This window comes from Bactrocera dorsalis, chromosome 6 (assembly GCF_023373825.1).
Source record: "Bactrocera dorsalis isolate Fly_Bdor chromosome 6, ASM2337382v1, whole genome shotgun sequence".
Classification (NCBI taxonomy): domain Eukaryota; kingdom Metazoa; phylum Arthropoda; class Insecta; order Diptera; family Tephritidae; genus Bactrocera; species Bactrocera dorsalis.
Genome location: NC_064308.1, coordinates 25,138,370 through 25,162,022, shown reverse-complemented (window position 1 = coordinate 25,162,022; position 23,653 = coordinate 25,138,370). Strand labels below are relative to the sequence as shown.

General features: G+C 37.5%; 1 protein-coding gene and 1 long non-coding RNA gene across 4 annotated transcripts in view; one reads left to right on the top strand and one right to left on the bottom strand.

Annotated features, from left to right (window-relative positions):
• Nucleotides 1-23,653, bottom strand: part of LOC115065965 (uncharacterized) — a 157,907-nt gene that overhangs the window by 114,046 nt on the left and 20,208 nt on the right. Inside the window, exon 2 of one of the 3 annotated variants that reach the window (XM_049460468.1) lies at nucleotides 22,455-23,512. The exons of the other annotated variants lie outside the window; for them this stretch is intronic. The gene's annotated coding sequence lies outside the window, so the exon portion shown is untranslated. Of the gene's footprint in view, nucleotides 1-22,454; nucleotides 23,513-23,653 lie in introns of those variants that run through there. 3 annotated transcript variants of the gene reach the window in all.
• Nucleotides 8,080-9,682, top strand: LOC125779642 (uncharacterized). The gene is made up of 2 exons (XR_007423429.1): nucleotides 8,080-8,843; nucleotides 8,943-9,682. It is a non-coding gene; the product is annotated as an uncharacterized LOC125779642 (long non-coding RNA).

Genomic DNA, 23,653 nt, shown 5'->3' with positions numbered 1-23,653 from the left:
TTTTTTTGCAAATCACCTAGGAAAGGTATTTCAACTCAATTGCCCGAAGAACAACTTTAAATTGCAACCATGCCCAATATCGCAAACGAGTCGCATGTGTCTATTAGGACTTCTACTTCTGAATTTACTAGAATAATTATTTACTTTAGTTGATTTAAAATTATTCACTCACTACCACTTTGTTAATAAAAGACGCAAGTGCACTTTATGTTTAAAATCATTTTAATTTAGCAGGTAACAAATATGAAACGTATAATATTTATACATGCCGAAAATAAATATATGCACTATACTAACGATAAAAAGTCGAAGAGACGGTGTCCAGTTTCAGAACCGTGAAATAATGTTTTTTGCAAAAGTAGCCCGGTGGTTACTGATGGATGGATGACTTGTCGCAGCTCTGGTGACTCGAATTAACGTAGCACTCAGGATCGGTGAGTAATCGGGACGTATGTTGACGCGGCGCAGTATAGAATACCTCAACATATTCTATATAGTCGAATTGTTGACGTGCGAATGTTGTTGTGCGCTTGTATCGAACGAATGGATCAAAAACAAATGTTGATGGCGAAAGTGTAGATCGAAAAGTGTCCGCTTCCCCTTCGCTTTTGCTTTTGTTGGTTGGGTTGGTACGAGTGTGGTGTGTTATATTGATGTTGTTGTGTAGTGGCATCCTGTGGTGAATTGCGCTGTAGCATTAGGATGCGCCAGTTTCACCGTGTAGAGGGGGTGGATGCTTAACTCACTTAAACATCCTGGGCCCCCTTATTTATATATATAATCTGAGACATTTAATATGTATGTAATGGTTTTAATAGAAAATTGTATTTTGTGAAGGTAGAGGTGCTTGAGGTAGTAATTGCTTTTGCGTGTTTTGTTGTATATGCGTATGCGTTTTTATGTTTGCTTATTCAAAGTATACATTTGCCACAATTGAGGGATGTGACCAACCTTTTTAACTGGGAGGATCTGAACCGCCGTTGTCTTTTGACAACTTTTAGTACATTTTTTTTTTGTTAACTGTGTCACGTCACCACTTTTTTTTTTGTTTTTTTTTAAGATTTTATGTTTTTTCACAAGTGCCGTCCGATACGGCTCGAAGGACCATAGAAAAGTTAGTTATCAAAACTCGCGGCAACTCACCTTTGCTTTGGCGACGACTGTGCTGTATACCGAATTGGAAAAGCGGGAAAAAATGAGCTTGTAGCTGACTGGAGAACTGTATATGCGCGCGGATCGTAATAGAAAGAGACCGGTCACCGTCCGTCGGTCCCTTTTGTTAATTGTGTCCGGTGTCCTCGTGTGTGGTGTATATAATGCAGGTGTGTTGAGTGTGAGGTGTGGATGTGAATATGGTATAGATGTGTGGATGATGTAGATGGTGTAATCGTGTTGAGTATGGTGCGTATGTGTGGGGTGTAGCTTTATTATATTAAGAGGGGGGTCAGGTGCTCATTTAGCCAATAATAAAAGAACTTAACCCAAAAAAGGCATTAGGACATGATAATATTACCCCAAAAATGCTAATTGAGTTACCAAATATTGCCGTAGAAGTGCTCTCTTTGCTCTCTAATGCATTTCTTGGTTTCGGATACTATCCAAATTCATGGAAAAAGTCGCAGATTATCTTGATAGACAAACCTGGGAAAGACTTAACACAGCCGTCTTCATACAGATAAATCAGTCTTCTACCCTGTCTTTCTAAAACATTTAAAAAAGTGTTGCTATCAAAGATGGCTCCTTTCCTCCACGAAAATGATATACTACCAACGCACCAATTCGGGTTACTTGAAAAACATAGCAATATAGAGCAAGTAAATAGAATTACTAACGAAATAAGAAAAGCATTTGAGCACAGAGAGTGCTGTTCAGCTATATTTCTGGACGTGGCTCAGGCGTTTGATAATAATAAATTGATAGCTATTAGCTTATTTTGTATGGAAGACTTAGCCAACATAATTATATTGGCTTGTCATAAGCTATCATAGCTTGTATATTGAACTAGAAGCATTGCAATTTCATCGTTTTTTTTTTTCATTCACAATAGCAAGGTTTTTCCCCCAAAAAAAAAGTAGTTAGCAAAGCGAGAAACTTCGTTTTGACAGATGAAAATGTAAACAAACCAAAAGTGCAGAGTTTTTGGATGAGTATTAAGTTAAAATTAAAACGAATACAAACAATTGTTTTCAGTGTTGTATTCTAGATCTCAAATAACTAAAATGAATATATTTGTATAGCATATTAATATTCCCTTTACAAATTTGAAATTTCGAACGAAATTGTATATCAGCTGATTGTTCTTGTCCGCATTACCAACCCAATTCATCTTTAACCCTAGAATGGTAAGAAGAAGAATTTTTTTTTCCTGATCGTGCACTCGTATTAAGGCGTGCGCTCGTGCAAACTCAGTTGAGTGTTGTACGAGCTTGGGCACAGACGTATTTTGTTTTGCTGCGTTGCGTTGGTTATATATAGATACGTGTGTCGCCTCTGAGGTGAAGTTTACCAATAAAGGTACTTTTTTTGTACATATTCGTTTGCGCATTCGCTTTGTTTTTTTTTGCTAAAATTTTGAGTTTTTGCATAATTTTTATAGTTTTTAGAGATGGCTCCTCCTGATGTGCAGTTACTCAAATGGCTGGAGGAGATATCGCTTGATGGAAGTGAACTTGATGATAAGCCAGGATCGTACGTGACAATAGATGAACAACTTTTGGTGTTCAGGGGACGTTGTCCATTCCGTATGTATATTCCTAATAAACCGGCAAAATACGGAATAAAGATTGTTTTAGGATGTGATGTAAGATCGAAATATATGATTGATGCGTCACCGTAATTGGGAAAAAACGTAGGCACGATTATAAATGAAGCATTGGGATCTTACTATTGTAAGGTTGGTACGCAGCTCTCAAGTAATTGCTCAAGAAAAAAAGTACATTATTTTTTAAGTAATTTTGACAGCTGGTTACGCATTGTGAATGATCCACATTAGAAGAGCAAGAGAGAATAAACAAAGTAAACAAACTTTGTGCGTATTATGTATGTATGTATGTATGTGTATGGTAACAGAAATATTTTCATTGAGATTTAAGGAATGCTGTTGATGATTGGTAAGTTTTATACAACATTTCAAAATGGAATATACATCATAATAATGATTTCAACTAATTTAGGAGGAATTTGACGATTACTTCGAATTTCCTTCAAGAAACAATTGTTGATTTGATGTTTCTTCGCAAAACCAGGTTTGCCATATTCACAGTTTATTGAAAAAAAGTATTAAAAATTAGTACTAGATTTCTTGAGAGCTGCGTACTAGCACAACTAAATTTATCGCAGGAAAGTTTCTTGAACGTTTCTTAAGCGTTCTTTTATATGAAGTTTTTACGTTTCTTGAGAGCTGCGTACTAAGCTGTAAGCTGTTGACAAAGACTATACATGGAACGAATCGTAATTTAACTGGTTTACTTCCATTCCGCTAGGTGAGCAGTTGCTTCAACTACCATACAACCTTACTTTTATTGGAATAGTTCGGAATAATAAGCAAGAAATTCCTGCGGAGTTCAAACATACGAGTAGTTCATCACGTAAAGTTGGGACATCTCTTTTTGGATTCCACGAAAAGCTCACTCTTGTCAGCTACAAGCCAAAGCCTCAAAAAACTGTTCTTTTGCTCTCTACGATGCACGACAAGCATAGGCCACTTTGTATGTTCTATGGTATGTTGAATATTGCTTTACTCAACAGCTATGTAATTTATACACATATCCAATTGTGAAGTTTTAAAAATAAAGCCAATGTCAAGAAAAGAATTCCTCAAGAAACTAAGCAAGGACCTTTGTAGTGACTGGTGCGCCATTCGTTTAAGAGAAAGGCCACGTATGCAGAAAAGGGTTTTTGCAGCAATAAATGACGCGATTGGTGATAATACTGATGACGATACAGACGAACCAAGTATAAAAAAGGGCAAAAAATCAATGTGCGATTTTTGTCCTCCAAAATTGAAGCGTATGAGCGTATATTTCTGCGCAAAATGCAAGAAAACCTATTTCTTAGAGGACAGATCACCAAACTGTTGGCAATGTGATGTGAAAAAGTAGGTGGAAAACCCACAAACTTTATTTTGTCTTGCAGAATTTATTTTAAGTTTTAAGATTTATATTATTTTTTAATATGTTAATTAGATATAAGGTCCACAAGACACTGAAGTTTATTTTTTGATCTCAAACTATTTTTTAATTTTTTATATTTTTTTTTGTAAAATATCTATTCATACTACTGATAAAATATGTGATCTATAAATCTTGCCAATAATATATTTAAGATATTTAAAAATTTATTTTTGTTTATTTTTATTACCAAGCATGTAATATATACGTTTTTGTTTTTGTTTTAATAAATTTTTGTATTGTTAAGGGTAAAATGTGGGTTTTTTATAAAAGCCGCCTTACAGGTGAAGATTACTATTAAAGAGCAAAAAAATATGTTTACCATTCTAGGGTTAAGCGAATATACGGATTAAGCTAAGTGCGTTTTATTTGTCCATGATTTAGCTATTAGCTTGTGATGGTCAAATAAACCACGGCTAATATATTATATTAACATCAACTTTTGCGAACGACACAGCTGTAGTGAGCCTGTAACAAATACCACATAATAGCATCAAGAATATTAGCCAAGCACTTAAGGTCTGTCGAAGAATGGCTAGCCAACTGGCGTATAGATGTGAATGAACAAAAGTGTAAGCATATTACATTTTCGCTAAGACCAGAAATGTGTCCGGCAGTAAAAATGAACAATATTTAGGTATCCCAAGCGAATGAAGTAACTTATCTTGGTATTCACCTAGATAGAAGACTTACGTGGAGAAAACATATATCTAGTAAAATACCTTGCATTAAGATAAGAGCTGCAAATTTAAATTGGCTTTTAAATAAAAACTTCAAACTTAGCCTAGACAACAAAGTGCTTTTATATAATGCGGTCATAAAGTCGATTTGGATGTATGGCATTCAACTGTGGGGTACGACCTGTGCAACTAATATTGATTCCAATCAAAAATGCGTAGAACAATCACGTGGTACATGCGTAATGAAAATATCCGTAAAGACCTTGGTATTTCTATGGCAAAGAAAGAAGTATAAGACAGCAGAATTAAATACACTTGTATATCTAAACTCCGAGATCACCCACACCCTTTGGCTAATACATTCCTGCGATCAAACACGTCTTAAAATGGGAGATATGCTTGCGTACTAAGGAGCAACGAATCACCAAAACAGCTCAATCACTTGCTTCAGCTTGTCTAGTTTTTAAATAGATTTAAGATTTCATAATTTATTGTAAGGCTTTTAAAAAGCATATTCAATAAATAAAAAGATATTGCAAAAAAAAAACATCACGTCACAGCTGGCCGTGTGAAAAACATGGCATTTCTAGATTTATGCCAGACAGTTCGACCGACTATCCTTGTATACTAGGGTGGGTCGATACCGGACTTTTTTCGATTCGGGATTTCTAATAGTGCGGAAAAGTTGCCTTAGTACTTCCTGATTCCAATGCAACTTTTTGTTTTGAGATCGGATTGCATCTTCAACCCCAACTCCGGCCTTGAAATTTCGGAAATTCGCCTAAAATCGTGAAATTTTCTACCTAGCGCCTGAAATACGCATCTCATGGCAAAATGTATAAAACAAAAGTTATTTGTCACAACGCAAGGTGAAAATCGGCTTGCGGCCACACTTCTTGACGTTAATTTCGCCGAGTGCTATGACTTACATTCATTTCCCTGCGCCATACGACACGTTCGGACTGGTCTCCACATAAATATTTTTTCATCGAGTTCCTTCACTCTTGTCGTTGATTTCGCCGAGTGCTATCACTTTTATTCTCTCAACAGAACACAGAACTCAAAATGTCTGTATCTAAATTTAAATTTAGACAGAAATGTCCTGTGTTTGGCATATATCCGTACAATCTCTCTGAGTCCCAGTTACCTACTTACCAGAATGTTCTTTTGTGTTATCAGTTTGAAAGATTTCGTATAGGGCGACTCCGAGGCGACAACTATGAACCTAGGAGTAAAGAGGTTACAGAAATAGTTGCAAAAAAGGTTGAAAATACTTTCAAAAAGTCATCTATTCCGATAGTATCACACACCAGAGTTGTACAAATTAGTGATGAGCGATATTTCACTACCGGTGATTTTTTCACTGTGATTGAAAAATCGCAAATCGCAACTGCGATCACTTTTTATAAATAGCAGTTCGCTTCTATGAACTGCGATTGCGATCGCAGTTCGAACCTGTGATCGCAGTTCGAACCTGTGAATTGCGTTCGCAGTTCGAAACTGTGATCACAGTTCGAACCTGTGAATTGCGATCGCAGTTCGAAACTGTGATCGCAGTTCGAACCTGTGAATTACGATCACAATAGCAAATAGCAGAAAAGTAACAACTTTCTTCAGGGTATTGTATATATCGTATATGCTATTTTTCGTCATAGCGGTTTGAAGTTTTGAGTGTAACGTTCTTATAATTTTTAATAATGATGGCAGGAAATGTATCAAGGAAAAGAAGTGAAATGTGATGTTTGAAGTATTAGATGAAATATAATCAAAATGGAATATTTTGATTTGTTTTAATAAAATTTTTAGTTTTACTTATTGTTAAAAATAAATTTGAAAGCTTTTTGTGATGAAAACAAGAATTGTAACTAATTAATTTCAGAAAAAATGATGGAATAAAAAAAACACAGGTTTGTAATATTTTCCCAAAGATTAGGAAACTCGCGTTAATTATTTGGTCTAGAAAATATTAAAAGTGGGTATTCTAAACAAACAAATTATCAACCACACTAATGGTAATTCCTTCTAAGAAATGTGTGAAACCATCATACCAACATACAAATGAACTATGCAATACGCTCTAAGTGTCAGGTAGCCGAACCGCTCCAACATTTGCGAAAATGTAGTGAAAAGAAAGGCGGAAAAACTTGACTCGAGTTACAAGAGCCAAAAGAGAATTTGCCGCCAATAACGACAAAATGTTTCCGTCGTTCCCACGACAGTCGGGTCTACGTAAGTGGAACAGACCCAGACTTTTATTCGGCCAAACAGTTTCAAATTGGCAGAATCTGCCGCTACAACAACAACAACGACGACTTAGTTGCGATCGCAATATCAATATAAAATCACAGTGATTTAAAAATAGCAATAACTGAAATCACAGATATCGAAAAATCACAATATCGCTCATCTCTAGTACAAATGCTCACCACATACCAAAAGAAATTTCTGACTCTTAAACAAATGTTTTTAAGGAACCCAATAGGTTTGAGCTCTAAAAGAGACGACTTTGTCTCTTCTTCCGGAAAATTATTTGACTTCGCTGCCTGTAAATGCATTCAGTTTTCATCTTGCACTTGTCCAAAGGAAAGGAAAGTTCCTATCAATGAACAACCATTTATCTTGGACCAGAGAACCAGAAGAATTGGTCGCATTGGAAGTGTTGATCTACCTGAAACAAAAAAGATTACAAAGAAAAATGAACGTAAAGAAAAGCTTTCAAAACGTCATTCAACATCAACACTTACCAGAAAAGTATCAGCTAGAACACGTGACCATTCAGATCAGCCAGACTCTCATACAGACGACAACAAAACCCAAAAACGATGCTGATGATGAATTTTCTCTTCCATCCTCTAAAACCAAACAAAACACACTGGTATTAGAACACACTGCTTTTCTGGATGCCAAAAAAGCAGGTTTGATAACAGAGGATCAGGCTAGCTTTGTCACTGACAAATGCAAGATTAGTCGGGCAAAAAAAAGTGTTGGAGTTAAGCTCCAAAACTCCGAAAGTATTGACTCTGTATATGGGCTGTATTTTGACGGCCGCAAAGACAATACACTTACACAAGTCAGCGAAGGTGAAAAGTACTATCGCGGCACTGTCATAGAGAAACATATTTCTCTTATAGCGGAACCTGGTTGTCATTACTTTGGCCGTCACCTCTCCTTCCGGGTCAGCTGAGGATGAGACGCAAGCTATATGGCAACATTTTCAAGACAATTCAGTTGATGTGGAACATCTAGAAGTTGTCGGTGCTGATGGCACCAACACGAACACAGGTTGGAAAGGTGGAATCATTCGAAAACTAGAAGAAAGAATAGGTAGACCATTATAGTGGGTTGTTTGTCTTCTACATTTCAACGAATGTCCATTTCGTGCTCTTTTCGAACACATAAATGTGGGAGTGACAGACGGACGTAGGACCAGAAGTGGACGTAGCTTTGATGTGACAAGAATGTAACAGATAACAACCCTGTTGCTACAGGACAAGAACGTAACAGATAACAACGAGCGAACGAACAAGTAGAGACAGAGAACGATTATTAGCTTAACCGACTCTAACGAACGATCGAACAGTTTCAGTTTTGGCATCAACCCGAGCGGACGCTCCGGTTATATTGTATTGTTTGTATATTCAAATAAATAAATTAACGCGTTTAATCAAATATAACCGCCTATATTTGGGGGCTCGTGCCGGAATACATATTCGGTGCCGGAATACATATTCAGTGCCGCGATACGTACTCGTAGCGGAATACGTAGTCGTATATACAAATCTACGTAAATATAATTTGAGCAAAACAGCATTTGCGCCTGTTGCACTAACAACACGCACTTGTGACCTGCACACATATATCCATATTTGCCGCTAAGCAAATTGGAGTAACGGGCGAAAATAACATATGCGCTTGTTGCATTAACAGCACGCATTTGTAACCATCGCTGGTGGATGGTGGATGACTAGCAGTAAATTGGAGCAACCGATAGAAGGTAACACATACGCTTGCCGCACTAACAGCACGCATTTGTGACCATCACATTCATATTGGGCTTGGATTACTAGCAGTAAATTGGAGTAACCGGTAGAAGGTAACATATACGCTTGTTGCAATAACAGCACGCATTTGTGACCAAAGTTCACGGAATATTTTAACGCTATTTTTTCACCGTTACATACATATGTATACATGAACATATTAAAATATATGTATTACATATGAACGGTAAAACCTAACGGAGTAGGTCACCACTGAAGCACCGTTATAAGCAGCAACCACCTCAGCGACGCCAACAAACGGTGAAAAAGAAAAGAACGCAATTCTAGTTCAGCGACGACGCGACCATACGTATGTGCACACAAGTTGTTACGAGCAGATCTAATTCGCATACTCCTGCGCCGACGGAGACATAAGCATTGCGAGCAGAACATTCGCTTGAGCAGAGGAGTCTACGAACATAAAAGTTGTTCCGAGCAGAATTCATTCGCATACTTCTGCGCCTGCGGAGACGTACACATCATTGCGAGCAGAACATTCGCTTGAGCAGAGGAGTCTACGTTTACGCACAACTCAATACAAGCAGAGCCCAATTGCAAACTTCAGCGGCACTCCGCCGTTGCCATACCAGTGTATACCAATTATAGCAGTTGAAAAAAGAGCAGCGAGAAGGCGAAGTTGAAGACGAAATAAAGAAGAAGTTAAAGAAGCTGAAGACGAAATAAAGAAGAAGTTAAAGAAGCTGAAGACGAAATAAAGAAGAAGTTAAAAAAGCTGAAGACGAAATAAAGAAGAAGTTGAAGACGAAATAAACAAGAAGTTAAAGAAGTCGAAACGAAAGCTGACCATTTGAAGACGAAATAAATAAGAAGAAGGTGATCTAAATGAGCAAAAAGAAGACGAAAGTAAAGTAAAGAAGTTAAGTAATAAATTAAATAGAGGAAGTGAGAAGACAAATAAAATAAACAACGTGTAAGCAGAAGGTTAAGAAATATATGTATTAGAAATTTCCATACGGAAAATATAAATATAAGTGAGAAAAGAAACAGTGCATATAGAGTAAAGTAGCGATCGAAATTAGTGAGTGTATGTGCACGTATGTGACGTGTATTTTGAAAAGTGAAAGTTTTTGTGAGCACGTACATATAAACGTAGCGTGTAAGTTGAAGGTGTTATAACCTTATAGTAATACGCCAACAAACATACGTACACATATACGCACAACAATTAGAAGCACAAGTAAAGAATTTCGATAATAAATTGTTAACAAAATATGTTTTATGTTTGAATTAATGTTCGAACTGATTGATTGACTGTTGTTTTGCTGTCATATAACGATTTCATAACAATTAGGGTGCGTTAAAATATCCTTGTATGTTTATTTACGCGTAATTTGTCAATAATCTAAATCTCACTTAAAGCATTAAACCTAAGTTGTTTATGAATTTGTGTACATATGTAGGTTGAAATTGATCATCGATCTATCACTATCAAAATAACTTGTATATTATAATCATCACGCTACAATACAATTTCATTATAATTATACCTTGATAACCTATAAGTTTAAATATTTAAATTCACATTTTATATAATTGATACGTATATATTATAAGTATTGTAAACATGAATACAGATGCTATAGACGCGGACGCTGTCTTAAAAATGACGGTAGTGACCTTGAAGGAAAAATTAAGAAGCTTGGGGTTAGGAATAGTCGGACGTAAACATGAACTTAGGGAAAGACTACTCCGACATTTAGGCCTGATCGACGATGGTGACGACGACGATGATGACGATGATGGTCTCCAGTCAAATCAATCCGCAATTGAATCTCCAGCTAGATCATCAGCTACACTTGTACGCACCGCACATTTTACCTTTAAAGATATTCAGGAAAGCCTTTCAACCTTTGATGGCAATGACACGCCCGATGTTGAGAAGTGGATTGAGCAGATCGAAGAGAATGCAGAAATTGTAAATTGGAACGAGGTTCACAAATTTATATATGCGAAACAATTACTACGTGGTGCTGCTAAACTTTTTGTAAGTAGTCAAACTGGGTTGCGTAACTGGAATTCTCTGACATCTGCTCTAATCAAGGAGTTTGGTAACAAGTTGTCGGCGGCTGACGTTCATAAAGTACTGGGTAAAAGATTCAAGAAGCCAGGGGAATCATACCGTGAATATTTATATGCGTTGATGGAGATAGGCAAATCTGTACGCTTGGATGAAGGAAGTTTATTATAATATTTTGTAGACGGCATTCCCGGTTCTAAATTCAGTAAGGCTACACTGTACCAGGCGAAAACCATAAGCGAGCTTAAAGAACAAATAGTCACTTACGAAAAGATAACACGGGACTCGAGGGATAATCATAAGAAAGTTGAAATACATAATAGGGCCAAACAAGAAAACATTAATTCTTCGCTGCCAGCAAGAGTCGAAAAGAGGTGCTTTAAATGTGGCGAATTTTCGCATGTAGCGAAAGAGTGCAAGCACAAACAATTCAAGTGTTTTAAGTGCCAACAAATGGGGCATAGGTCGTTCGAATGCAAGGCGCAGCAAGGCGCCAGTACAAAGCGTGAACAGGGTCACGTAAATTCAATCGGTGAAGCCTCTAAAGCTAATTTGAAACTTAAACAAATAAAAATTTGCAATGTCGACGCATGGGCTCTAATCGATACGGGCTGTAGTTTGTGTCTGATGAGATGTGACACATTTAGCAAGCTGGAAAAATCCATAAAGTTAACTCCAGAACAACGGCAGTTGTTTGGTATCGGTGCAGCTAAAATATCAACGATGGGTAGTTTTGAGGCCATGGTATTGATCGATAACAGCCCTGTAAACTTGACATTCCACGTCGTAGAAACAGGTGACATTAGCTACGAGGTGATCCTTGGTAATTCAATTTTTAAACATTTCGACATGATGGTTCGCGACGATGGTGTTGAATTCAAGAGAAGAGTGATTACACAGAGTAGTGATAAATCGGATGGGGCAAAAAATGACGTATCAAAGGACGATGATCCGATGACAAACATTTTCTTAATGCTTTAACATTGATTTTAAGGAAACAGATTATGATCTAAGTCATCTTAATAACCAGTTAGCAAGCACGGTAAGACAGATGATTGAACAGTATGAACCGAAGAAAGACGATAACCCACTAGTGAATATGAAAATCGTTCTCACCGACGAAGTTCCTGTTTACCAACCACCACGAAGGGTGTCATATGAAGAGCAAAAAGTGATAGAAAAACAAGTCGAACAGTGGTTAGACGAAGGCATAATACGCCCAAGCTGTTCAAGTTACGCATCACCTGTGGTGCTCGTGTCGAAGAAGAATGGTACAAAACGACTTTGCTGCGATTACCGTAAACTCAATTCGAAGATCATACGGGATAATTTTCCCATGACCCTAATTGATGACGCGCTAGAGAAGCTTAGAGAAGCGAACGTATACACAACTTTGGATCTGGCCAATGGCTTCTTCCACGTACCGGTGGATGCGAATTCGCGCAAATACACGGCATTTGTTACACACAGTGGCCAGTATGAATTTCAGTATGTGCCTTTTGGTATATGCAACTCACCAGCAGTATTTTGCCGTTACATTCATGCGATTTTGAAAGATTATATAAAAGATGGCACAGTAGTTGCTTATATGGACGACCTCGTGATCCCAGCAAAGACTGAAGAAGAAGCTTTGGGAAAATTAAGAAGGGTATTGGAAACAGCATCTGATAAAGGACTGAGGTTTAAATGGGAAAAATGTCAATTCCTCAAACAAAAGATAGAGTTCTTAGGGTACGTTATCGAGAACGGAACTATCAGACCTAGTACAGACAAGACAAAAGCCATAGAAAACTTCCCCTTACCGCAAACAAAGAAGTCCTTGCAGAGATTCTTAGGCTTAATGTCTTACTTTCGACGTTTCATCAAAAATCATGCTTTAGTTGCGAGGCCATTATCGGATATGCTGAAGAAAAACGGAGAGTTTAGAATGTGTGGCGAAGCGTTAGCATCGTTCCAGCAATTGAAAACAGCCCTTATTCAGGCACCAGTTCTAGCGCTGTTCAATCCTAAAGCGATGACGGAAATCCACACCGACGCCTCTATGTATGGATACGGAGCCATTCTTCTCCAAAAGAACTCCGAAGACCAACAACTCCATCCAATCCAATTTATGAGTCGCAAAACAACCCCTGCTGAACAGAAATATCACTCCTACGAGCTGGAAGTACTCGCCATAGTCGGAGCGCTTAAAAAGTGGCGCGTATATGTATTGGGGTCAAGATTTAAATTAATCACTGACTGCAACGCTTTTACGATGACGTTGCAGAAAAAAGACGTACCGTTACGGGTAGCAAGATGGGCAATGTACCTCCAGGAGTATGACTATGTAATTGAACACCGGCGGGAAACACAGATGAGACACGTGGACGCTCTTAGTAGGGTTGAGTGTATGGTTATAGAAGATTCATTAAGACACCGACTTAGAGAGGCACAATTGAAAGATGCGTGGACGAAGGCACTCGACAGCTGATTGTGGTACCAGCGCAGATGGAGAGAGAGATAATTGAGATAGCACATCGTCAAGGACATTTCTCTGTTAAAAAGACTAAAGATTGCATTGAGAAGGATTTTTACATACCTCGCATAGAGTCAAAGGTTGCGGAAGTTGTAAGCTGTTGCATAGCATGTATCGTAGTGAATTCAAAATCAGGCAAAAAAGACGGCTTTCTATCACCTATAGACAAGGAAGACAAACCTTTGGTGACCTTCCACTTAGACCATGTTGGTCCACTTGCGGCGACTCGGAAGCAGTATAATTACATCCTCGTAGTAGTGGACGCATTCTCAAAGTTCGTGTGGCTCTATCCCACAAAGGATACCGGAGCTGATGCAGTAATTGACCGACTAACAAAGCAACAAGCAACGTTCGGTAGTGCCAGAAGGATCATCACCGATAGGGGTTCGGCTTTTACATCTCACGCATTTGAAGATTATTGCAAGGATAACCAAATACAGCATCTGCTTATTACAACCGGAGTGCCGAGAGGAAATGGGCAGGTAGAAAGGATGCACAGAATTGTTATACCAATGCTGGCAAAGCTATCGCGAGACAATCCCGATCATTGGTATAAACATATTGGGAAAGCTCAACAATACATAAACAACTCCAGTCCGAGAAGCACAAAAATAGCGCCTTTTAAATTATTGACAGGATGTGACATGAGGATGTCAGAATCGGCACCACTAGCCGAAATCATCGAAAACGAAGCAATTGAGTCGTTCGAATCCGATCGCAATGAAGCTCGACAATTAGCAAAACAGAACATTTCAGTGATTCAGGAGGAGAATCGGCGTAGCTATAACCGTAAACGCAAGGAGAACGTAAATTATGAAGTCAATGACGTAGTGGCTATAAAGCGCACTCAATTTGGTACAAATTTAAAATTGAAGCAGAAATACTTTGGGCCATATAAAATCATCCAAAAGTTACCCCATGGCCGTTACAGAGTGGAAAAGCTAGATGAGGTGGAAGGACCTAAATTGACTTCGACAGTGGCAGAGTATCTCAAACCATGGCGTCCAGAATTCGGGTCGAATCCTAAGTCAGGAGGGCCGAATGTGGGAGTGACAGACGGACGTAGGACCAGAAGTGGACGTAGCTTTGATGTGACAAGAATGTAACAGATAACAACCCTGTTGCTACAGGACAAGAACGTAACAGATAACAACCCTGCTTCTACAGAAAAGAGACGAGACAACGAGCGAACGAACAAGTAGAGACAGAGAACGATTATTAGCTTAACCGACTCTAACGAACGATCGAACAGTTTCAGTTTTGGCATCAACCAGAGCGGACGCTCCGGTTATATTGTATTGTTTGTATATTCAAATAAATAAATTAACGCGTTTAATCAAATATAGCCGCCTATATAAATGGTGTCTCAAAGAGTCCAAATATATTCTCTGGCGACATAGGTAAACTGCTCCCTGATTGTGAGAAGTTTCCTGTTGTCAAATTTGAAAGTTTTCCATCCTGCCAATTACCTTCTCAGGTTATTAATCCGACCCAACTTAGCACAGACCAAGCTTATCTCTATAAAATATCAGAAGCTGTTATTTCCGGTCAATGTTCCTCCGATTTAGCGTCGATGCATCCAGGTAACATGTGCAAATCTCGCTGGCTGACCTGTGCAAATAGAATTCTGAGATTATACATTTCTACTGACAAACCAACAAAGGAAATAAAAATTTCGGTCAAGTACAAACTTACAGTTTACTCACGTTTGTGGTTCTCAATAAGATTCAACAGTTCGATCAAAGATGGCTCGCGCCATCTCTATGCTGCAATTCAGAGGTCGAGATACTTACCTGCTAAACTGCGCAAGGTTGTCGATTCATCCATTCAACAGAATGCTTTCTTTGCTCTTCCAGAAAACATTCTCCTTAGTATGATGACTGACGAACGGATAGAAGTCAGATAGCCAGAGAAGCAGAGTCTGACACTGTAAATGGAAGGGTTAGATGTAATAAAGTACCGACCCGAATTTCAAAGCTAATAATTATTACGATATGATTAACTGGAAGGTAATTGTCTTCCACTTGACTGTTCCACCAGTTCTTTGTTCAGTTTCTAACGAAGAACTCATAAAAGGGCTGTCGGGAGGCACTTCAGAGGTATGGAAATTTAGTGAATTCCCCTCTCACACCGTGGCAGTCGAGAGAACCGTCAAACTGGTGACAGAGGCATCTTCTAAAGTTATTGGCCCCCAATCTCGTGATCGTTTTATACGGTCTACACTGAAATCTAGGCAACAAGTGCCAAAGTTTAGTACAAAATCTGATTTTATCAATAAATTTGACACAGATTCAGACTAAAACAAGCCTGAAATATGGTTGGTTGGTTGGGTTGGGCTTGGGAGGAACCCGAAGAGCAGCCACCTCCACGCGATGGGTTCTGGGTGACCAAAACAGGTTAGCTGAGAGCTGCAACAATTTTCACCTTGCGCTGTGGCACGCCGCCTTTTCGCTCGTATCTCGGGAACGGTTCGTCCTACGGCCATGATCACATATACCATTTCGGTAGCAAATGACGTGACAAATAACTTTTGTTTTATACATTTTGCCTTGAGATGCGTATTTCAGGCGCTAGGTAGACAATTTCACGATTTTAGGCGAATTTCCGAAATTTCAAGGCCGGAGTTGGGGTTGAAGATGCAATCCGATCTCAAAACAAAAAGTTGCATTGGAATCAGGAAGTACTAAGGCAACTTTTCCGCACTATTAGAAATCCCGAATCGAAAAAAGTCCGGAATCGACCCACCCTATTGTATACTGTTGATTGTCATCGCAAATTTTACATGGCGGTCACAAAAATTTCTCAATTGAAAACGAACAGGTCTAATCAGCTCTCACATTCCATTATTTAGAAATGAATTTACACTTCAATGAAGATTAACATGTCGATAACAAATATCAAATTTTCTATAGCAAAGTCAAAAAGTATAATTACCAATAAAAATAAAAATATATATTGATTTTTTTCAGAATATTTACTAAATTGTGAAATTTATTTACTTTTAACTTTTTCGTATTTGATACTATGTTCGGATCGTCAATGAAAACATGTTTTCGTCTCTAGCTTACACAATCGCGCTTTTAGTGCTCTTCGCGGACCAAGAAAAAATATCCACATTATGGAGGAACTGGCAGTGGAGTTGCAGCAACAAGGTGTGCATATCACAGCGGGAGAAATAAAATAAAAAAACGGAAAAGTAGAGTTATTACATAAATGTCAGGTTTTACAGGAAAGAGTAGACAGCAGTCGGTTCAACTGGCGGTACCCCTCGCAGTGGCCATCACATGAAAGAATGAGAGTACGTACTGTCGCCGTACGTCAGCTACAACACCGAGGGATTAGTGGAGGAAAGCTTTCAAAGTAAGAGACATTTGTTTTGTAATTGAGTATATTATTTATATTTACATATATGTACATATATGTACATTTTTTAAACAGGTTCTACTAACTCCGAACCACTGCAAATTTCGGTGGAAACGGCTGCCTCTTCTTCATTTGTTGCTGCATCTCCATTGCCATCACCGATTATAAAAATAAATCAATTAATTGGCGTTCCAAGGTCCTTTATTGTATCTAATAGAATTAAAAGGTAATTTTTTAACTTCGCTATCTTTTTTGCAAGGGCTGGGTAGTAAGAGTTTCTAACCGTTCTCTTGAAGAATTGTCGTTGCGCAAAGTATTTATCTGGCTTCTCAAAGCCAATACTTTCATAATTAATATTTTTTATCGCAATTCTGAAAAACACAATCTTTAGTTATAATTAAAACCAAATATTAAGGGTTCCAAAACTTACCATTCTTGTTGCTCAACAAATAAATGAATTTGCGGATTGTCAGTGAAAACTCATCGAAAATACACATTGTCGGTCCGACCGATTTAAGATTCCACAATCCACAATTGTGTTTTCAGAGTCGGTCCAAACATAGTATGAGTTGCTTACAAAATGTATAAAAAACGACAATCGATTAATATCATTGATGAGCTCTATAAATGACTTGTCTCGTATATTGAAAATGGCAAACAGTTTTTTTTTAGTTTTGTGACCTGCTAACTATCTGGTGACAAATTTAAGGCAATATTTAGTTACGAAAATCTAGAGACTATTTTGAGAATAGCAATTTGTTACAAATTGATATTTTGCTTCAAAATATCTCAAATAGTGACTAGACACTGCTCACTGAATTGCGCTATTAAACATATTCTTCTTCTTCTTTACTGGCGTAGACACCGCTTACGCCGAGTCAACAACAGCGCGCCAGTCGTTTCTTCTCTTCCCTACGTGGCGCCAATTGGATATTCCAAGCGAGGCCAGGTCCTTCTCCACTTGGGCCTTCCACCTGAGTGGAGGTCTTCTTCTTCCTCTGCTTCCCGCGGCGGGTACTGCGTCGAATAATTTCAGAGCTGGAGTGTTTTCATCCATACGGACAACATGACCTAGCCAGCGTAGCCGCTGTCTTTTAATTCGCTGAACTATGTCAATGTCGTCGTATATCTCATACAGCTCATCGTTCCATCGAATGCGATATTCGCCGTGGCCAACGCGCAAAGGACCATAAATCTTTCGCAGAACTTTTCTCTCGAAAACTCGCAACGTCGACTCATTGGTTGTTGTCATCGTCCAGGCCTCTGCACCATATAGCAGGACGAGAATTATGAGCGACTTATGGAGTTTGGTTTTTGTTCGTCGAGAGAGGACTTTACTTTTCAATTGCCTACTCAGTCCGAAGTAGCACCTGTTAGCAAGAGTAATCCTGCGGTGGATTTCCAGGCTGACATTGTTGGTGGTGTTTACGCTGGTTCCAAGATAGACGAAATTATCTACAACTTATTAAACTATTAAACATATACATATGTATAAAGACATGTTCAACTCATCTCTCAATGGAAATGAGAGAGCTGCTGAAAATGTCTTCCTTATTAAAAACATTTGTTAATTGCGAGCTAAAAAGCTAAAAATACCTTTATTAAGTATTGAAAGTTCAAAGTCAGTTATTTTAAAATACCATAAAAAGATTTAAATAGTTTCTCCATATATTGAACGACTACTATACAAGTATAGCAATTTATAATCGTAATAAATATTGGGTGCTTTAATTTATATGTTCAAAAATTATTATTTTGTCCGGTCTGACTGTATTGGACAATGTTTTAAAAGACGCTAATTTTGAGACGATCTCACACTGGAATAAGTTGGACATCCCTTTATTCCTGGTCTTAAATAACCTCAAAATAGCATAGACTATTGGTAGAAACTGCACATCAGTTCAGAAAATTATCAAAAAATTCGTAAAAAGAATAATAATTATTTCGGAACCAAGATTTTGTGAAGTCAAAAGGGGATAATTACGACACAGGTGACATTTGATCCTCAGCAAGAGTTCCAATAGACCATAGGCGTTTCAATTGCCAGAAGGCTTCTGAATACAGCACGGTATCATGGACGTATTGATAGTAAAAATGTACATATCTTACTGGGAAACCAAAATATATAAAAAATATAATATATATCGCTTTCGCAAATAAATATGTAAATATGCCAGCAGGGTTTTGAAATAAAGTTTTATTCTCTGACGAAAGTAAGTTTATTGTCTTTGACATGAAACGACGGAAAAATCGGGTACAACGTTCAACAAAGGAAATTATCCCCCCAACATGCAGCGGATATTGTGAGGTTGTAATTTCTTCATAACGTCCTAATAACTACAATTATTAACATCTTTTGTTTTTCATTTTGTAAGGTTTTGAATAAATGTCTGAACTGATGTTCAATTTCTACCAATAGCATATGCTATTTTGGGGTTATTTTTGTCGTTTACTGTGCAATGTAATAATAATTTTTCTTTCACAATTTTTATTTTTTTTTCGCTTTGCGTTCATTACTACCAAAACAGCAAAATGTTTAAAAAACTATACATTTAGACTTTATTGAAATTCTATTATTATAAAAATTAATTTTTATTTAAATTAAATAAAATTGAGACAGAATGACCGTCCCGTTATCTATGACGTCGCCTGACTATGTGACACGATTAGTATCGTTAGTAGCAAGGTTAACCAGGCGATGTATACAATTACCTCCAACGAGTTTTTTGAAGAAAGCACACTAGTTATAAATAACGTGTTGGAGATAAAGTCAACATTGGTTTTAATTGGAAAAAAGGTCTTTGATATCCAGACAGATTTTTCGGAAAAATTTCAACACTACATGTAGTAAATGTAGTAAAAATTGAAGAAACAATCCAGTCTCTCGGGAAATTACAAAACGAGTTCGATGCCAATCACGATTAGCTTCTCGTGGGAGAAGAAGACTATTTCCAAAGTAACGAATATGGCAAAACAACTGCTAAAATGGGATTGAATATACCAGTTCTTTAAAAAATAGAAAAAATAGCCTTTCAGAAGAAAATGCAACAAGAAAAACAGTACAATCGTCAATATAGATTGAAGATTTCTGATCAGAATCGCATGGTAAAAATTGCAATTTTTAATAAGAGAATAGAAAAATAATAATAAATTTCAAATTAGAAATGGACAATCTCAGTTTTCAGAGCAATAGCGATAAATTGAAATATTTGAAAAGTTTGTATATAACAGAAATATCAAAATATTTTAACGAAGAAGTTGATAATCTGTACAACGATATAACGAAAGAATATTACTATTTATAATAAGAATTTCGATATCAGAAGCACTAAAATTTAGTTATCAATATCGGAAAAATTAAAAATTCCAATGTTATACGGCGAGAATAAAGAATGGAATGTGTTCCAAGATATATTATAGTATACAACAAGCAATTGTCAAGCACGGAAAAAAGCTACATCTTCGCCTTTGTTCAAAACGTAAAGCTGCGCGCTTAATACAGCACCTACATATTTCGCTTTAAAATTATCAAGCAACATGGATTATACTAAAACAAAAGTATGAAAACAAGAGAATTCTGCAGAAGCGTCAAATACAAATGAGTATCTTAATGCTAAAGAGTCACAAGAATTCAGCACCAGCACGGAAGAAGCTGATCCATTAATAGCGCATATAATTGTTTGTAAATTGAACAAAGAAGGTCTAAAACTATATGAGCAAACAGTAAAAAAAAAAATTAAATAAATTATCAGTTATAAAAAATTTTTTGGGTCAACATTTTCAAACAATAAAAACAGCGGTTTATACAAATCGTAAGCAACATTTGTTCAAGGACAACTACACACTAACTAATACAAAAAATCCTATCAAGCAAATATGTACTACATATTGTAAAATTAAAGGTCACATGAGTCATCGACTGACACTTGACGCAAACGGTTGTGCTCTCAGTTGTATTGTCTGCGAATTCAGTTAAAACAGAATAGTTTATTATCTCATTCCTCATCGCACTCTTCTCGATCAAAATTGTTAGTGAATTTTAGTGAATTATCTTAATTGAATTAAAATCTTAAAAAAAATGTCCCCTTGGGGGACCACTTCAGAAAATAATAGGTTCGCCCTATTATCTTCTAGTCCCCAACCAAAAAGAAAAAAAAATGGAGCAATTATCGAAGGATGAATTATTTCCTACTTTACCAACAACAAAAAAAGATAGCTCTAAGTATGTGGTGGTAAGTTCAAGTGAAACAAGCAAACTTTTAAATAAATTTTCATGCTTCGCTGTGCATAAAACCCTAAAACATATTAGTTCTGACATAATAAAAATCAGTGAATTAAAAGACGGCAATTTACTACTCCTAGTAAAAAATAGCACAATTGCAAAAAAATTCACATCAACAAAACACCTCATTGGCATTTGTGATGTAAAAATTGAACTCCATAAAAATTTAAACTCCTCAAAAGGCACTATCTACGCTTCGTGTTTAAATCAAGTCTCTGACAATGAAATAATTGAAATTTTGAAAGAACAGGGTGTTACATCCATTTAAAAGTTTCTAAAATATATAAAGGGTCAACCCACTCCAAGTGGCGTGGTTCTTTTAACCTTCGATCGCTACTACTTACCCGAAAAAATTGATGTTTCATGGTATACAACCAAGGTAAGACCCTACTACCCCAACTCAATGAGATGCAAAAACTGCCAACTCTTGGCCATACAAAAAAACGCTGCAATAAGATCCCTATCTGCGACACATGTGCATTACCAACACACAATCCCTCACCCTGTACTCGCACTCTCTGTGCAAATTATTCTGCTGAACACGCCGTCTCAAGTAAATTGTGACCAAAATTCAGTAAAATAAAAAAAAATAATAACAATTCAAACAGATAATAAATGCTTATTTCGCGAAGCAGTAAATATTCACAAAGCAGAAATACCACATGTTTTTAATTCTTCTTCTCCTTCGTTCGTTAACATACTTAGCAACCCGACAAACACAAATCTCTCTAATAACAAACAAAATACCCAAAGAGAAGCGCAAATCTCTTCCTCTACTCCTATTTCATCTTCACCATCTAACTCTAAAAAAATACACGAACAACGAAGCAACGAAAATAAAACCACCACAGTAAACTCAACAAATTCTAAGTCTAAAACAAATAGCACACATATTGAAAATAAAACAACCAAAGTAAACGCAACAAATTCAACGTACTCTCTCACAACAACAAGGGTAGTCGATGACTCATCCACAACTCCCTTTGATCTCTCTACAACAACCTCACTCATCTCCAATTTGATCAGCCAACTCAGTAATACACCTGTCACTCCGTTACCTACTAAAAACCCCACCACAGAATAGAACATGAGAATTCTTCAGTGGAATATGAAAGGTCTATTCAACAATTACCCAGACTTAAATTTACTCATAAATGAATTCTCACCAGAAATCATTGCATTACCGGCAACTCACCTCCCTGTAAACAAAACAGCGTATACGCCCCACAAATACATCGGTCATTTTCATAATTTACCACAAAACAAATCATCTAAACAAGGTCTTCGCTGCACTTAGTTTCACAGGGTATACTTACTTGTACCTTAAATTATGTATCCCTTTTTTTGTTAGCGCTTAATTGAAAGAATTTTATTTTAAAGATCAAAGAGTAAAATTCAATTACTTGTATATTTTTCTTTTCGGGGAAAACTTCACAATATTTCAATTTTTTTATTTTTATTAAATATTAATGTAGGTATATATGTTTAATTTGTATATTTTATGTATATTCACTGCTACTGTTGCCGGTGCACAACCACACGACCGAACGGATTGTTTTTCGGGAATTTTAACCACAACTTCGACGAAAAGCAAAAGTCTATAGCTGGCGAGACGCGTATTGAGTTTTCGGGCGTGAAAATCGACTGGGGCCGCCCCGAGCTGGCCAATCCTTTTTTACTCGGTTGGGTTGTGAGAACGATGTATGTTGTGGTATGGTGTTCGGTGCGTGGGGTTGCGTGGTGTGATGCTGTATGTTGTGTATGATGAATGTTGTGTTGTATGATAAATGTCGTGTTGCGGGATGAATGTTGTGTTGTGGGGCGAGATACCAGGAAGTCGCATAAACATCCCGGCCCCCCTAGGCAAATTAATTGCCTAGAAGCCTCTGTAGTTTTTGTAGGGTACTCACTACAGCGCTGAAGCCCGTCGCTTTTCGCTGGTTGCGATGACTATGATGCGGCGGGGTATGCGAGCGTGCACCTCGGGACTGCTTAGAACGATGGGCTCTTCGGCGTTGCACTTGATTCCCACGTAGACTGTGCCGCTGTTGATTCTCCCGTGACTGGTGTGCTTTGTCTGATCAGCGCGTCGAGGGAAGCGGTGGAATAATGTGTGATGCGGTCGGTGGCAGTACTGACACGACCCGTCTGACATGCACTCCATCGTGGGCTCTAGCGATCTGTTGGCGCTGAGCGGGCGTCATCGTCTTGAAGATCGTACACTTCTTTAAGACATGGGGACGATGGCATAGGCTACATCGTGGTGGTACGTATTCCTCAAAGTGCTCCTCACCTGCTTCCCTGACAGGTGGAAAGGATGATTGTTGCCTCCTTGGTGCGGCGATGGGTGTAGCGGATGCAGTATTTGCGGTGATTGCGGACCTCACCGACTGGGGATTATTCCGTATGTCTTCTACGTCCATTTCTAGTGGAATAGGAATATGTATATTAAATATGGTTTTGCTAGTAGTATGAAGCATGCCACTCATTATATATATGTGTATATATAGATATATGTATTTATGTATTATATATTATTTATATATGGATTTTATTTTTTAGTATT